The sequence below is a fragment of the Glycine max genome, chromosome 19 (assembly GCF_000004515.6).
Source record: "Glycine max cultivar Williams 82 chromosome 19, Glycine_max_v4.0, whole genome shotgun sequence".
Taxonomy (NCBI): domain Eukaryota; kingdom Viridiplantae; phylum Streptophyta; class Magnoliopsida; order Fabales; family Fabaceae; genus Glycine; species Glycine max.
The window spans coordinates 21,159,969-21,165,204 of NC_038255.2; the positions used below are offsets into that span (position 1 = coordinate 21,159,969).

Consider the following 5,236-nt stretch of genomic DNA (forward strand, 5'->3'; position numbering starts at 1 on the left):
GCATCTAGCAGAGGTATGTTCACCTATACTTTCCTGAAGAAGGTCCACCTGCATGAAAATTGTTGGATCGAGTGGCCTCAGAATAATTAAGAAGGGTGAAGGGGTTGAATTAATTATTCCTAAACCTTTACTAATTAAAAAATTACTCTTCTAAGGCTTTTACTAAATTGTTAAGAGAATGAGGAGTAGAAGAGAAACTTAACAGAAAGTAAAAGCGGAAATTAAATGCACAACGGAAAGTAAAAGAGTAGGGATGAAGGAAACAAACACACAAGAGTTTTTATACTGGTTCGGCAACAACCCGTGCCTACATCCAGTCCCGAAGCGACCTGCGGTCCTTGAGATTTCTTTCAACCTTGTAAAAATTCATTTACAAGCAAAGATCCACAAGGGATGTACCCTCCCTTGTTCTCTTTGAACCTAGTGGATGTACCCTCCACTAGAACTGATCCACAAGAGATGTACCCTCTCTTGTTCTCAGTCAACAACCCAAGTAGATGTACCCTCTACTTGTACCACAAAGGATGTACCCTCCAATGTGTTAAGACAAAGATCTCAGGCAGTTAAACCTTTGATACTTTGTGAATGGGGATACAAAAGAATTCTCAGGCGGTTAGTCCTTTGAATACTTTTGTATTAGGGAATGGAAAAAATCAAAAGAATTCTCAGACTGTGTCGTTTTGAATTCTTTGACAAGGGAGAAGGGAGACACAAAAGAATTCAGGCGGTTAGTCCTTCGTTCTTTTGGAAAAGGGAGAAGAGAGACACAAAAAGAATTCAGGAGGTTAGTCCTTGGCGAATTCTTTTTGGCAAAGGGAGAAGGGAATGAAAAAGATGAATAACACAAGTTTTTGAACAAAGAACTTTTCTTGGAGGAGAAAGTTTTGAACAAAAAATTTTAGAAAGATGAAGAGAAGATGAAACAGAACAACTGTTGAAAGAGATGAAAGAAAATATTGAAAGATGATTAAAAGAAATGATTGAGATGAATTGATAGAAAGATTGCTTAGAAAGATTGATTGAAAATACAAAACAAAGCCTTGCTTTTATAGACTCTTCATTTCTGGTCAAGAGAACCATTTTGAAGAGTTATAACTTTTAGAAAAACTTAAAACCAATTTGAAAAAGTCAAAAACCATTTGAAGAGTTACATCTTTTGATTTATTCAGAAATAACCACTAGTAATCGATTACCAAATCAGTGTAATCGATTACACAAAGCTTTTAGTGAAAGGATGTGACTCTTCACATTTGAATTTGAATTTCAACGTTCAAAGGCACTGGTAATTGATTACCAAAACATTGTAATCGATTACAACTTTTTTGAAATCAATTGGAACGTTGTAAATTCATTTGAAAACTTTTTCAAATCCATTTTGCTACTGGTAATCGATTACAACAATCAGGTAATCGATTACCAGAGAGTAAAAACTCTTTGGTAAACATGTTTTGAGAAAAATTCATGTGCTACTCAGTTTTTGAAAAAACCTTCTCATACTTATCTTGATTAAGTCTTCTCTTGATTCTTGAATCTTAAGTCTTGAATCTTGTTCTTGATTATTCTTGATTCTTGATTCTTGAAAACTTGAAACTTGAAACTTCTCTTGAATCTTTCTCTTGATTCTTGAATTCTTTGGCATCATCAAAATAACCTTTAAAGGCATTGCTTCCACAAAATTTTTTTAAGGAAGATTTCTCTTTAGTGCAACTATCTCATCCTCTTTTTCAGGTGTAGAATGAAGCTTGATAGGTTCAGGTGTAGGTGCTGCTACTGGTGGAGGCACTTGAATTTGGTTGCCAGACCTCAAGGTGATGGCACTCACATTTTTCAGATTTTGCACAGTTTGTGAAGGCAATTTGTCAGAATTTTGGGACTGAGCTTGGTTTAACTGAGTAGCCATCTGCCCCATCTGATTTGTCAGACTCTGAATGGAGGCTCTTGTCTCTTGCTGAAATTGCATATTCTGGATGGTCATTTGCCTCACTAACTCTTCTAAGGAAGGTTGAGGAGGAGCCTCAGTTGCTTGTTGTCTTTGTTGTGACTGATGTTGTTGTATTGGAAGAGGAACATATGGCTTGCTTGGATCAGCATCATTCTGAAAATGAGGGACAGACTGTTGTTGTTGTGGAGGACTTGTCCATCTCAGATTTGGATGATTCCTCCAACATGGATTGTAGCTATTGCTTGAAAGGTCATAATTATTCTTCTGTAGTTGGTTTTGCTGCTAAGGAGGTCTATTATAAATGTTTGCAGCATAAGCTTGACGTTGTTCATTGACTCCAGATTGCTGCAGAGAAGGACAAAGAGCTGTATGGTGATTTGCAGAAGAACATAGACCACAGACTCTTGCAACAAGTGTAGATTTCTGATTCATGGCAAGCTGAGTTACTAGGTTGACCAAGGCATCAAGTTTTCCTTCAAGCTTTTTATTTTCAGTAGATGAAGATGAATCCGTGGCCACCTCACGGACTCCTCTAAGAACAATAGCATCATTTCTTGCACTGAATTGTTGGGAGTTGGAAGCCATCTTCTCAATCAAATTCCTAGCTTCAGTAGGGGTCATATCACCAAGAGCTCCAGCACTGGCAGCATCAATCATACTCCTCTCCATGTTGCTAAGTCCCTCATAGAAATATTGAAGAAAGAGTTGCTTAGAAATCTGGTGGTGAGGACAGCTTGCACACAATTTCTTGAATCTTTCCCAGTACTCATACAAGCTTTCTCCACTAAGTTGCCTGATGCCTGAAATGTCTTTTCTGATGGTCGTGGTCCTAGATGCAGGGAAGAATTTCTCCAAGAACACCCTCTTAAGGTCATCCTAGCTGAAAATGGACCTGGGAGCAAGGTAGTATAGCCAATCTTTTGCCACTCCCTCCAAAGAATGAGGAAAAGCCTTTAGAAAGATATGATCTTCTTGGACATCAGGGGGCTTCATGGTGGAACAAACAATATGGAACTCCTTAAGATGCTTATGAGGATCTTCGCCTGCAAGACCATAAAACTTGGGCAACAAATGCATTAGTCCAGTCTTGAGAACATATGGAACACCCTCATCAGGATATTGAATACACAAGCTTTCATAAGTGAAATCAGGTGCAACCATCTCCCTAAGAGTTCTCTCACGAGGTGGAGGTGGAGCCATGTTCTCAGTATAAAAATTAGTAGTGGAATGCTCAAAATCAGAATATTCAGAATCATCAGCAACAGAATGTTCAAAATGCACAGAATGATCAGGATGCACAGAATAATCAGGATGCACACTATGCCTAACTAATCTATGAAAGGTTCTATCTATTTCAAGATCAAAGGGTGATAAATCACCTGGATTGCCCCAAGTCATGCACTATATGCAGCAAATAATGTGTTTCTCAACAGCACCTAACAAGGGGGTAAAATTACAGCTATACTCAAACGATATCAAAATTAGCTGAAATTTTGTGAGGAACACCCTAAAATCATGAAAAGATAGAACAAAAAATTTCAAACAAAAATTCAAAGTCTAACTATGAAAACTACCTAAGCAAAGTTTAGAAAAATGAGACAATAATACTTGAAAAATAAAAAAAAATTTAGTAAATGGCTGATTTTTGGAATTTGGGAGTCCCCAATCGACTCCCACTATATGGGGAATTTTTTTCTACCCCAAATGCATATATAATAATAGTTATTCTGATACTCAGAGCAAAAGTTATGGCCGTTTTAAGTTTTGTTAAAAACAAATTCCCAAAATTTGTCTCTCTCAAATAATGCCACACCAAGTGCTCCTGGTATTTTTCACACAAAATATGGATCAAAAGAAGCTACCACATAAAAATTCAGCCAAAAATAACAACTCTAACTATAAAAAAAATCATTAATTAAATTGCAAAATCCGTCGCTATTCCCAGTCGCTAATCACTGTTCAGCACTGTTCACAGCAAAACAAAAGGTTGAATCAGTTGTTGAATTCGTTGCTAAAACCGTCACTAAACAGGAAATGCAACTGAAATGCAAAACAGAACGCTTGACAAAATAAGATAACTAAACACTATTATGAACCTTTGGCCCATTGCTCCCTAGCAACGATGCCAAATTTGATCGAGGTTGTACCCGAATCAAATAAACATTAAAAATGCAGTATCTAGGAAGTGATCCTAGGTCGTCTCCCAACGAGCAATGGTCAACCAAACGTTCATAACAGATTGTAATAAAATAGTAACGAATTGGGGGGGGGGGTATTTGTTTTTGTAAATTAAACAACAAGTAAATTTGAATTAGAAAATATCATAATTAAAACACGTTGTTTCTCCTTGATTCACAAGCAAGTCTCTTATCCTAGGTTACAAGGATTTATCCTTTATCAGTTCAACCACTTAATCCAACCCTAAATTAAATTACTAAGCGAAATTTAACATAAGACATTCATTATGTGATTAAGCAACACATACACCCATTAATCATGAATGAAACTGATCATTAAGCATGAACGTAAATTAAGCGAATAGACAATTAATCAAGCACTAAGCATGCATGGATTAATAGCAACAAATAAGAGTAATTGGTGAAGAGAAAAAACTGATCAGAATTCAATAGTAATAATAAAACCTCAAAGAGAGCTGTGCTTGATCCTCAAGAGAAAACAACGCTGAAGACTTAGCCTTCCATTAATCAATAGAAAAGGAAATTGTAGTAGAAAATGAAGAAAACTCCAATTATTCTCCAAAACGAAAAAAAAACTAAAAACCAAAGAGAGAGAGAGAGAGAGAAACTAGAACCTTGGTGCTGTTATATAGTTCTTAGCCCCAAAGCTTACAAATCTGTTTTAAGTCCAAGCCCATAAATAAAATAAAATCTAGATAAGATAACATAAGATCTAGATGAAATAATATCTAGATGAGATAAAATCTAGATATGATAAGATAAAATCTAGATGAGATAAAATCTAGATAAGATAAGATTTGGTAGAATAAAATAGTCTGCTCTCTTCAGGTGCAAGCCCAATTCTGGATTCAAGCCCAATTGCTTATAATTCTCCTGAAATTAAATTAAAAATAAAAAATTAATCCAGTAGGCCCAAATGATAAAACTGCATAATTAAATTGACAATTAAGACTAATCAATAATTAAAATGGTGACAAAAAGGGTTAAGAAATATGAGAAAATGATGACACATCAATTTGCATTAAGTATTAAACAATTCTCTGATAAGTTAAAAACTATGAACTTGCTTGTTTAATAAAAAAGAATTCATAATCGA

At 35.7% G+C, this 5,236-nt stretch overlaps 1 non-coding gene across 1 annotated transcript; it reads left to right on the plus strand.

The window, feature by feature from the left end:
* Positions 1–2,657: 2,657 nt before the first annotated feature.
* Positions 2,658–2,764, plus strand: LOC113000538 (small nucleolar RNA R71). The gene has a single exon (XR_003265871.1). It is a non-coding gene; the product is annotated as a small nucleolar RNA R71 (small nucleolar RNA).
* Positions 2,765–5,236: the final 2,472 nt, after the last annotated feature.